Source organism: Muscardinus avellanarius (genome assembly GCF_963383645.1).
Source record: "Muscardinus avellanarius genome assembly, chromosome: 2".
NCBI lineage: Eukaryota > Metazoa > Chordata > Mammalia > Rodentia > Gliridae > Muscardinus > Muscardinus avellanarius.
The window spans coordinates 23,474,003-23,487,533 of record NC_137787.1 but is presented as its reverse complement, the minus strand read 5'-3'; positions in this window follow the sequence as shown (position 1 = coordinate 23,487,533).

The window sequence follows — 13,531 nt, the reverse complement described above, 5'->3', positions numbered from 1 at the left end:
AACAATCAAATTTTTAAGTCTTAACAAAGTAATGAATTGAGGCAATGATTATCCAGAGTTCTCAAAATGATTAGGTAAAAGATTGATGGAAATTTTGCACATGATAGATCCAGCTGACACCTGAACCAAGTGATGAGTCTTACATCATTAAAAGCAAGACAATCCGGCATTCTGTCCCTCCTGATGCAATACAACAGGAAGTGAACAGAATGACCTATATAATCAAATATGCATCTAATTGAGTCACTAAGATCTAATTGCCAGCTTACTGGAAATAGAGGGGATATGGGAATATATTAAATGATGTCATAAGGATACAATCAAAAGGAAACCTTCAGAATGGCAGAAAACCCACAGGAGCCACAACCCCTCTCAGTGCCCATTTTAAAATAAATAAATAGCCGGGAGTGGTGGCGCATGCTTGTAATCCCCACGCTTGGGAGGCGGAGACAGGAGGATCGCGCAGGTTCGAAGCCCGCCGCACTGGCTTAAGAGACCCTGTTTCCAAATAAAAATATATAAATAGGTCTGGGAGTGTAGCCTGGAGGTAGAAGTGCTTCCAGGAACCCCAGTACCACCAAAAAAATAAATAAATAAAAATAAAAATAAAAAAACAAATAGTGTTGTTAAAGTAAATTAAAATGGAATCCAGGCCTGAAGAATCTCCTAATATGTAAAGCCAATTAGGCCTTATAAATGACATTAGCCTTGCTCAAATTGCAAACTTAAGTGAAATGTACCTTGAGCTATTTTTGTAAATGTTTATGCTAAAGAAAAATGAAATACAAAGCTAACTAATCAGAAACCACCAATATACACCTACCTGAGGACTTTGCAGCAAGCTAGACCAAACAAGGGAACTGCAACCCATTGGTTACATTGACTTGGCTTTGCTTCTTTGCCCTATAAAAGCTTTCTCCTGTTCTTCCTTTTGGGAACTCTCATACCTCCTATGGCTTGGAGCTACCTGATTGATGAATTGCTATTTACTTAAGTATATTATTTAAAATTTTATCATGCCTATTATTATTATTATTATTAGTGGTGGTACTAGGGATAAAACCTTTCTACCTCCGGGCTATACTCCCAGACCTGTTTTATATTTTATTTGGAAACAGGGTCTCTTAATCCAGTGAGGCTGCCTTCAAACCTGCGCGATCCTCCTGTCTCCGCCTCCCAAGCGCACGGGGATTACAAGCGTGCACCACCATGCCTGGCCTTATTTTACCTTTTAACATCATAGACAAAATAAAATAAAGGCCCTAGATATGAATCGTGTGTGTGTGTGTGTGTGTGTGTGTGTGTGTGTGTGTGTTTTACTGGGGACTGAACCCTAGGGGCATTCTATCTCTGAGCTGTATCCCTAACCTTTATTTTTTATTCTGAAGTAGAGTCTTACTAAGTTATTGAGTCTCCCTACATTGTTGAGGCTGGTTTCCAACCTGGGATCTTCCAGTCTTAACTTCCCAAGTACTGAGATTACAAGTCTGTGCCACCATGCCTGGCTCTGTAGATATGCTTCTTAATGATTTATAAGCAAAATAATTGTATGGCTCTTGTTTAGATTCTAATGCAAAAAAAGACAATTTTGAAATAATCAATATAGGCTGAACATGACATGATTTTAAGCAATCGTTGCTTTGAGCATAATGTTAGTATTGTGATTATGTTTTATTTTTTGAAGATTTAAAGAAGTTTATTAGAAGGATAGAAATACAGAAAATAGAAATACAGCCCCATGCCAAAATGGCATGGGGGTGGGGGGTGCCTCGAAATGAATACACCCTTGTGATTATGTTTTGGAAAAGGAAGTTCCTACAGTGATGGGTAAAATAAAATGATGTCTGGAAATTGCTTTAAATACTGAGAGTAAAAATTGTGGTGGTTGTAGATAGACGAAATACAATTGCAAAAGCTTGTTGATAGGTGAATGAAAGCTCCTTGCATTATTTATGTTTATTATAATTTTCTATCAACATTTATATTTACATGTGATCCATGTATTTATAAATATTTGTATTTATGTACCTCAGTGTATAATATTTGTCTATATTTGAAAATATCCACAATGAAGACCTGAATTCAACTTAGTTAACTTAATTATTCTGTTATAAATAGTAAAGATTTAGCAGGGAATGGTGGCCCAGGCTTCCAATCCCAGTACTTGGGAGACTGAGACGGGAGGATTGCATGTTCATAGGCAGACTCAGCTACTGAATGAGGCCCTCTGCCACTTAGTGAGACCCAGTTTCAAAATAAAGAATTAAAAAATAGGGCTGGGATGCAGCTTGGAGGTAGAATGCCTCTGTGTTTCATCCCCAGTACTACAATAAATAAATAAATAAATAAATAAATAAATAAATAAATAAATAAATAGATTTAGAGGGCAAGAGCTTCCACAGAAACATCTCTTTTTAAATTAATATTAATAAAATAGGTCTCTCTCACTTCTGAGGCTCACGTTCTCCCTTAAATTTTAGAATTTTCTACTTTTCTAAATTAATCTCTATGTCTGAAAAAAATGAAACTAAAATCTCCTTTGTTATGGAAGTAAAAAAAAAATACAGTTCAGAAGAGTTTTCTGCAAACACACACACAAACAAAAAACAACCTAGAAGTTTAATTTTAAACTGTCAAACAACTAGAAAATTCAGTTTACCAGAGCACCACCAATATTCTGTGAAGTGTGGCTAAACCTCTTCAGTGGTCATTTTTGTTTAATTTGTCTTGCAAGGAAGGAAAGTCCTTTCTCCTGTAGTTTTGTTACATGTTCTTGTTCAGGGAAAGTAATTTCCTGGATAATCGAGCTTTAATCGTTTTCTAAAATGTCTCTTTTCTCTGATATCAATTCCTAACTTGCCTGTGTATTTGGTGGCACACTTGAGAATCTGGGAGAGGGAATGTGCTCTGCTTGAAGAAACAAACTGCTCCCAAACCAAGATGAGAACGTGCGAGGTTTTACTTTCTTCTGAAGTAAAGCTTTATAGAGTCAAATTAGTTTACCTTTGGCAAACTTCATTCAAACTTGCAAAACTTACGAGCGTTAAGTCTTTGATTTTATGAATCCCAACAGATTCCGTTTTGATGTGTTGACAGCAATGAATCTAAACGAATGAAAAATGGTAGATTAAAGTGCCTATTAAATGTACTATTTCTAAGAATAAAGAATTCAGGGTAGAAAAGATACTCTAAGGGGCTTGGAGGAAAAAAAATGTGTAAAAATGTTTAGATATCAAATTTGGGGAGGAGTTTATGGAATTTAAAAAATGTTTTCAGAACCAAAGTATGTGCAGAACACAAATGTATTCCTTTGAGGTTCAAAATAACTCGATTTCAGAAGGGAAGTAATTTTGCTGAGTAAGCAAAATTACTTGGTGAACAGTCCAAGGAATGTGGTCGTATACCCCTTGATGTCCAAACTCTGATGACAGTTTTATCCTGATACCCAGGGGAGCAGGGGATTTGCAGAGGCAAGAACACCAAGGTTGCCAAGCATTTCCTGACCCTGTCCCGTGTGAGGCCTCTGCTATGCAGTTCTTGCCCTACTTCAGAGCAGCCAGGCACTGCCAGCCCACCGCCCAGAAGTTTCAGCTCTGTAGTGGGCAGGTTGGCAGAAGAGACGAGGCTATGAATACCTTTCAGCTGAACACCTGGGAGCCTGGCTCTTCTTTGCTTTGGCTTGTGAATGAATAAGAGGTACAATTCAGGCCCTGGAAACCTAAGCAGAGCTGCTGCATGGACCATGGTCTCTTTCCTATTGGTTGATGACTGTCTGCTAATGAGTGGGATAACTAGTTGCCTTTGGCTTCGCTGCCTACCTGCTACTTTCAATAACCTGAATGCAAACAACAACATCGACAACATCGATGGCAAAATCTTAACTTTCATCTTAAAATAGATGTGGGGCAAAGTTCTAGAAGTGTAGCTGGGTGTGAACATGTACACAGATCTCAGGTACATGGTCAGTGGATTACTGTGGGGCTCACACTGCCAGGCACAAACATATTCAGGAGTTGTGATGGTGAGCAGTGGGCACAGAAGTCTTAATAACATTTGTTTCTCCGATACTGGCCTTTCCTTCTGTCCTTTGCTACGATTGGAAAGACTTTATCACCTGTGTTCAGCCCTACATTTTCCTCTGCCTGGCCTGCAGGTGGAAATCCAATTAATAAAAATAGTTTGATGGGAAAAAATGACGGAAAATGGAAAATAAATGTGAATGTATGGAGAATAACAAAGATGCCTTTTTAGCCCTGCTGAAATGCATACTGGAAAATAGGACGACCAGGATTATTCCAGGAAAAATCTCCAAGCCAAGTTTTTGAAAATACATAAGGAATATTTGAATTGATTTTTGCTTAATAATTTCAGATGTTGAAAATTATCTGTTGAAATAATTTCCATCATATTGCTACAACAGAAATCTTGATGACTAATCTAAATTTTTTCTTTCTTTGTGAGAACACAGACGTTATCATTGTCATGACCTTGGAATAGTTAAGGAAGTCTTTATTCTTTCAATTCAATATAGTAAGCTTATTTTAAAAGGCTAACTTGAATTTCTTCTGTCAGAAAGTTTAAGCTGAGCACGGTGGTATACACCTATAGTACCAGTACTTGGGAGGCTAAGACAGGAGAATCATAGGTTCAAAGCTAATTCCAGCAACTTTGCAAGTTGAAATGACACCTCATTTCAAAATTAAAAAATTAAAAGGGCTTGGATGTGTGGCTTAGCGGTAGAATGACCCTAGATTCAGTCTTCAGTACAAACAAACAAAAGAATAAATAAATAAAGTTCAGCAAGACCAGCCTTTGGAATAGACACAATTGGTAATTAACAAAGTTATACAATTCTAGTATCATCTGAAAAGATTTTAGTTTGTCATTGTTTTTCCCCCTGCCCATTTTCTCATCTAGAAATCCTAATATCTAAGCCTCATCCTATTTATTTACAACTTTTACCTTTGTCAAATTCAACTTACTGTTGAGACATCACAGAGCAAAGGAACAGGTTATACTGTTGCTTCTGAAATATCCCCGACCCATGGGGATTCTCATGTGCATTCTTCATATAACTTTGTATTTTACTTCTACAATTTCTACCAAAGTCAAAACTCTTCTGCACTGGGTAATTGGCAATTGTGAGGCACCCCTTTCTTGGGCAGTGAGTGGGTGGAACTTTTTCTTCCATTTTTTTTTTTTTTTTTTTTTTTTTTTTTTAGTTTAGAAGCTTAGAGCTGCATACTACACCAGTGTAAATGGATGGTCTGATGACCGGTTTTGTTAGAAGGAAAATGATCGCCCGGGTGAGATAAAAAGTGGTGCTATAAGAGTGCCGACAGCAAAGACAAGCATCCCCTTCCTTCCGTACTGCCCAGATGGCTTTCAGAGACAGGCCTTAGGTTTTCTGTTTGCTGCTGACAGTGAAACAACAACAAATGGAATATTGAGGTGAGATGAAAGTAAAACCAGGAATCAATAAAGGACAACAAAGTGGAGCTAGGAGTGGAGCCACAGGAGTGGACAGAGCCTGAAAGCAGAACCTCCGCCTTGTCTTTCCTTTATAAAAGCACTCATACTGCCTCTCTTTCGGTAAGCTGTTCATCTTGGGACTTCTGAACAGCTAGCCAAATGGACTGTGGGGCCAAGAAAATGGAAAAATGAACTCATGAGAGATTGAGTCACTTGTCCGAGATCACACAAGAAGGTACAGTAACAGCAGAGTCAGCACACCGCAGCGATGTCCTGGCTTCCTGCTCGCAGCTTTGGCCTTTGATGATTCGTTGCCCCTGGTGGCATCTCAGGCATGCTGCTATGGCCCGGGACATATCATCGGTCCCAAAAGAAAACTTTCACACTTGCAAATAATCTCTCTGTTCATTCTATGTGACTCCTTGAGAATTTAGCTCATTGCTGTTTTTCTTTCTTTTTAATGGTGGACATATTGTACAGATCACCTTCATCTTCAACCTTTAAACGAGATTGTAACTAAACCTAGGAGTGGCAGAAGTGTCTCTCCCCTTCCTTTCTAAAATGAGGGAAAGTGTGGCCTTCAGGAAAGACCCACTGCCCAGTGATTCTTTATTTTACATCTGTCTACAGAGGTTAATTTCTGTTCCAATGACTTCTTTAGTCATCCAGTGGAGCCTATGGGCCCCTTCCCGCAATAATGTTTTTAAAAGCCTAAAATTAAAATGCCCAGGACCCCGCGGAATCCCAAGGGAAATCAATTATGTTGAAATACAGCTTCCAAAACATTAAAACACCAAATATTGGATGTAGTCATAGATGTGCTTCCTTACTCATAATTATATAACAAGTCATAGTGGCAAGTTTAGCAACTCTCATAATTTCAAAATCAGGATGAGGGTAAGTGGTATTTGAAGATATCTGCACGTACCGCAATGTGATATAAAAACATCTGTGATTTCTATTACTGATGAGTCATAGTAACAGTCAGTGTGGTTTGTTGCCTACATTCATAATTGAAGAAAATGATCATTTCAGTTTGAGGTTAGTGAAAATAAAGATGTCTTTTCTTAATAGTCCAACTTCATGGACTGAATTATCTTCAAGGACTTTACATTGAGAACTTTCGGCTTAGAAGACGAAATGCACTGTTATAGCTGATAAACATTCTTATTGGCTAGTTGTAAGGGTAAAAATTTGCATGGGAGATTCAATTGAACTTTCAAATCATTGTCCCCAGGCTTTTTCCCCCTCAAATTTTACCCAAAGGTACAGCTAAGCAACCTTTGATTTCATGCCAGGAAACTGGTAAGATTGATTCCAGCCATAACCATATTTCCTTCCATTTTGTTGATGTGTTAAACATCAGAGAGGCTGGAATTGCTGGTGCTCCCTCCGCCAAGGCAATTGAATGGCTTCTGTCTCGGGGGCTTGATTTCCTGCTTCCTCTGGCAACTCTTTAAGCATGGGAGTGTATGGACCATGCCGTTCCCACATGTTTATGTATTTTTTCTTCAAAGGACTTCTTAAAACAGATGCTACCTTTTCCGGAGAGAGGCCTCTGGGTGCTATTTGTCCACAGAGAGCAGGTCAGGCTGCTTCTGACTTTACATTTGGGAGGACAAAACCCACTTCTACTGATGTTGGTTTTTCCTTTGGAATTCTTGGCCCTAGTGTACATAGACTTAAGCATGTGCCCACCAAATTTCATTTTTAGTCCTCCCAAGAATCTGCTTTAAGTATAATTGACTTTGCATGTCTATTGTAGTAATTACTATTAATTCAAACATTGTTTTGTTTACTTATGATTTATAAGGAAAGTTGTTTTCCTAGCTAGATATTGTCCTACCTTCCATGATGTGGAAAAGAAGAAAACATGAAAGATAAAGGCAAGCCCTGTTTAAAAAAATTAAAAATCCTAGGATGTGTAGCTCTGAGGTAGAATGGCCCTGGGTTCAATATCTAATAACACACACACAAACACACTTTACACACATACACACATACACACTCACACACACACAGAGACAGAATAAAGGCAAAGGGATTCTATAATTTAATTGCAAAGCTGAAGTTTCTATGCAAAATTGTTTCTAAGTAACCAAGGAATTTAAAATATTTAACAAATGCAATGGTTACCATAATTATATATCCTAAAAGAAACCACTTCACCAAAATAGACACCATGCATGTGAATTGGATATTGTTATCATTTACCTAAAAGTCCTGCTATGTTGCTATGTTTTCCTGTTAACCCTGACTCCCAGTGAGTATTCTCATCACAGATGTGGGTGATGCTTAGGGCAGTTCTCCTCCTGGCATCTTTGGGTAGTGACTTGCTTGCTGTGTACATTCAGAGACAACACACCATCTATTGCTCTACATTACCTTAGTTGGCCAACTCTGAGAGACTTGCCAGGGAAAAGTTTAACAGCTGGCTATCCAGGAGAAATAAAGGTCAAATTTGTAGTGTCCACCAATTTTTGTGGTGTAAATCCTCCCACCACCACTCAAACTACCAAAATGACTTCACTGAACACAGATGTAAAGAGATGGACACAGAGGCTTTTGGAAGTCAGGGCAAGCCAGCTCAGCGTTTCGCCACTGGACTCTCTTCCCTAAGAGGAAACTTAGATTTGTCTATCTGAGGTTATGTTTTGTTTTGTTTACAATCTGTATAGTAAATAGTAAAATCAAGAGAGAGAAAAAGGGAGAAAGCAAGAGAGAATAAATATTCTGATAAAAAGTCTCCAGTATTCTTTCTCTTGAAGCTGCTTTCTGGGACCTCAGTTCTGGTAACAGTCACCATTATATACCCTCATTATGGGAAAATTTATATTCTGCCTTAATGTTCATTACTATTGATGTCACCTACTGAATGACTACAGAAGCTAAATGTGACATCTGTTAGAGATTCAAGTCTTACACCTACATATATCCAGGTCTCACACAAGCTTTATGTAGGTCACGCATATTCTGGTTAAAAGAGAAGCCATAAACATTTTTTTTTTTTTTATGAATTGGGGTATGTGACTTTTTTCAGTATTCATGAAAGTATTATCTAGAATGAAATTTTCTTCAAGCAGAAAAATTTCATCATTGAAATACTTTTAGTATCTTATGATCCTATTAGTTGAAATCAGAATGTATTGGTCTGTACAACTCCCCCAATCTAATAAATCCGACAGAAAAAATGGGATTAATTTAGCATGGCCTATCAATTTTGCAACATTTTATCACCCATAAAAGAAATCCTGGCCCACTGGTACTCATTTTCTATTCTCCCTTCCCCATAAGCCCAGGAAACCACTAATCTACTTTGTCTCTATAGATTTGGCTACTCTGGATATTTAGAATAGATGGAATCGCAAGCATACGTGGTCTTCCGTGACTGGCTTTTTTCACTTGGGAAAACACTTTCAAAGTTCATTCAAGTAGTTTTATTTTTCTTTATTACTGAGTAGAATTCCATTGTAGGACCTTATTTCAGCTCTTATTTTTTTTACAACATAATTTGAAAACATCCGCAATCTGTGGTTGCCTTTTTATTTCCTTGATAGCATCCTTTGCAGGATGCAAGTTTTTAATTTTGATATAGCTCAAACTTTAAAAAATACTGTGTTTTGTTACTTGTGCTTTAATGTAAAAATCCACTGTTTCAGCCAAAGTCTTGAAGATGTACATCTATGTTTATTTGTAAGAGTTTTATAGATTTAGCTCTTAACATTTTGGTCTTTGACCCATTGTGGTTTAAGTTTTTACTTAGGATGAGAGCCTGGTCCAAATTTCCTTCTCTTCCTTCCTTCCTTCCTTCCTTCCTTCCTTCCTTCCTTCCTTCCTTCTTTCCTTCCTCTTTCTTTCTCTCTCTTTCTTTCTTTCTTTCTTTCTTTCTTTCTTTCTTTCTTTCTTTCTTTCTTTCTTTCTTTCTTTCTTTCTTTCTTTCATGTACCTATGCAGGTGTCCCAACACCATTTGTTGAAAACACTATTGTTTTCCCATTGGATTGTCTTGGTACTTTAGTTGAACATTAATTGACCACTAGGGAAGATGCAGATCTAGGTAAGTTGAAGTTATAAAGAACTCTAGGTCCATGCTCAGGTGCCTCAGCAGCAAGTCAACTTTCTTGCCAGTTCTCCAGGTATCACTGAGGTTAGCTGTAACCTGAACACCACAAAGTATGGAGTTGTGACTCTGTGTGAGTCTAAAAGAGAGCTCTAATGACATGCCCCAGGAACTGCCCTTCATCTAAGATGGCTTGAATGAGGATGTATGTTTATTAAACTTTCAGAGAATTCAAAGCTTATGAGAAGTATTCAATACTACATGTAAATAATCAGAATATTCTCAAGAGAGTTATTCAATACAACATTTGGTAGTACAAAAATATTCTTCACAGGTCAGGAAACAAAATTGAAATAAACAAAATGAAGGTAAATTGGGAAAAATACGAATGCTTCATTTAGAAAAGTAATTAGGCAAGTATTGGGGTTTGGAAACTTGCCTGAAGGTCTGAGTTAATAGAATTATAGTTTCTAGATTTGGTGGTGGATAGTCCCATGGTACTCTGCAGTAGCTCCTCCATATGTTCAGGGAGACCTGTATGCAAGTCCTGAAATCCCCTGGAGAGCACCAGGTAATAACTTGGCAAGAAGATTAGACAACTGACAGGGATTTTGCTATTTTTTTTTCTGAGCAAGGTACTTCAAAACCTATGTGTCTCTAATAAAAAGCAAAATACACACACACACACACACACACACACACACACACCATACACTCATGCATATGTAGATGGATTAATCAATAGGTAAAATAGAATAGATAAACATACATATAAATGGTATGATTTCTGAAGCACCTTGTTTGAAGTTTGTATTGTTTGATCCTAAGTTTTGGGTAAAGAGTTCTCTGTCTCTGCATATTTTTTCTCACTCTTTTAATATATATGTATGTCTTTATATAGATTAGAAAAAATTATTTTAATCCATAGAATGTTGAAAAAAAGATCAAATGAAACCCTGTTACTAGAAGTTATTGTAGCCCCTAGATTTTTATTCTAAAAAAAAAAAGATACTAGATGTAACCAGAGCATTATTTCCACCTCTCTCTAACACCTCTGCCATCCCAGGGTAGTTGTCTGGTGTTTCTTTAGGAGTCCTGGAATGAGGTCTTGGCCATTGCTCTCTCTGACTTATGCCCCTAGCATAAGACATACTTGAATTGCTGAAAATTTTACACTTTTAAACACAGGGTCCAGAGTCAGTGTGACTAACACTAAAGTTATTTCTAGTAGACACCGAAAGAAAATACAGCCCTGAACACCTCTGCCTTTTGTATCCTTTGCTTTAGCTATAATATAGAGTTGAACTGAGTGTGAAGATATTAGAATACTACTAACAAACTAGAGAACAATCAGGAATAGGCCCAAGAGATTGTGAGAGATAGGAAGCATGTCAGATGAGGACTTTCTAAAAAAAAAATCAGATGAGATAGTCCAAGATGGGGAAGAAAAGAGGGAGGAAAATATGATAGATATATTTAAATGTTAGAGCAGCCATCATATTTTATAGAAGAATATATAAATTTTTACTTTCTGATTTTGGATAGCAGTATGTGGACCAATGAATAGATTATATTTTTACTCAAATTAATAAAGAACATTCTAGTAACTGCAAGTGTAAAGCAAAAAAAAAAAAACAGATCTGCCTTATGAAGCATGAACATGATCTCTTACCTATCTAAAGTGAAAATGGAGTGCTCAGCAATTGGGGATACTATAAAAGAGATTGGGGAGATTATAGGTCAATACTTCTTTCAAGTTTAAATGTCTATATTTCTCTGAATCCATTATTGCCATAAAACTGTAGGCACTTGGCACTAAACATAGGTCCCCCTCTTCTCAATAACTCAAGAGATCCAGTCACACCATTATACTCTGTTCTGCTCTGGAATATAGAGCTGGTCATCCCTATGTTTTATCCAGCCACAGCCCATAGTATGCCTGGCTTCTCTTCATAATAGGACCAAAGCTTATTCAGCCTCTTCCAACTTTTTTCTAAAACTAGCAGAACACCTGGCTTTGGGTTTTCATTACATTCACTGGGGCTACCTATTCCATTTTATGTAAACATTGAACAGCCTGGATTTAGGTTTGCAAATACTGAAACTTGTTCTTCTTTTTCCTTCCTTTTCAAAGCCCTTCCCTGTGAGCACGTCATAGAAGCCTACTGGTTAGTGATAAACATGCATTTTGACCCAGACACAGGCTATTCAGTTTTCCCCTCCTCCCTTCTCAGTGGTGCAGCCCACCTAACATGAGAATCCAGATGCTAGAAGAATCCATCTGCTGGTAGAGCACAGACGATGGGGGAGCTAAATAATGTGCTTCTTTCTGAAATATGTTACCGGATGAGAAGAGAATACTACAGTAGAACACGTATTTTAAAATTTTATCCCATCCAGGTGTGGTGACTCACACCTGTAATCCAAGTACTTGGGAGGCTGAGACAGGAAAATCACAGGTTCAAGGGCATCCTCAGCAAGTTGTGAGACTTTCATCTACCTAGCAAGACCCTGTTTCAAAATAAAAATAAAAGTAGGACTGGAGGTGTAGCTTGGAGGTAAAATGCCTCTGCCCTTGGGTTCAATCCCCAGTGCCATACACACACACACACACACACACACACACACACACACACACACACACGTGTGTATATATATATATATATATATATGCATATATATGCCAATAAATTCAGACCAACAATGCTAAAAGTGGTAGTGATGCTTTTCTCAAAAACATTACTCATACATAATATATTAACAAATATTATCATCAATATATACATACACATATATACACACATGTGATCATGTGCACACAAAAATATTTCTGGCAGTTTAGTAACAGGAAGATGTTCTTATAATTATTTGTAAAATTTGAGATAGCAGCCTTCATAAATTGATAAATTGTGAAGAAATCTAGTCTTTTCCTGCTTGCACACCTTTCTCTCTTCAATATGTCGCACTAAATACAGTTACAGATTCTCACCAAGAAAGAAGAAACTCTACTTATTTTTCAGTGCTCCTTATCATGAAAACATAATGAAAGGCATTGCATTTCCGATGCGGAAATCAAAGCCTCATATTGGCATACATCGCTTATATGATGTGGTTGAAAGGAGAGTGTTAGTTTGACACGTTCCTCCCTCTTTCCACTGAAAAAGTATTGAGTAAGAGACTTTTTTACATCTTTCAGCTGATGAAAGAAGGAAAGTTGGCATGTTCTAGGCGATTAATCTCAAGGGGTGGGTGAAAGTTTAGATAAAAGATTCAAATGATTTCCTCCTTTAATCTGAAGACAGATTCTACAGAAATATTTGTAATTCATAAGGCAGGAGCCAGAGAGAAGATAATGATTTGAAGTATGAGAGTGTAAATATGTACTACCAGTTTAATGGTTCTTCTAAAAGAGGAAATATTTTTTATAATGCTTAGGGAAAACAGCAAAGCAAGGTGCGAAAGACAATTGATAAGACCAGTCTCAGCAACTTATCAAGACTCTCAGAAACCTAGAGACACCCGGAGCTATATCCCGGGCCCTATTTTTATTTTGAAACATGAGGGCTTTACTTAAGTTGCTGAGGATGGTCTTGAACCTGCAGTCCTCCTGTCTCAGCCTCTCAAGTACTGAGATTACAAGTGTGCACCACCACACTCAGCTGAGACCCTGTTTCAAAACAGAAACTATAAAGAGCTAGGGGTGCAGCTTGGAGGTAGAATGCCTCTGAGTTCGACTTCTAGGACCCACCCTCACTCCATACACACACACAAGAAAGTTGAATTCTAGTCCTAGCACTGGTGACACAGGACTCTGTGAAGGGGACAGGTCATTTAACCCTAGTGATCCGTGGTTTTCACCTTTAAACAGGTGTTCTAAATGTCACAGTGTAGTACTGAGAAGACTTAGTAAATTAATATCTAAAAATAAACTTAATATCTAAAAAGTAACGGGCATAATACTTAGGTTCTGTAGGTATTCTCTTTCTTTCCACTAAAAAAT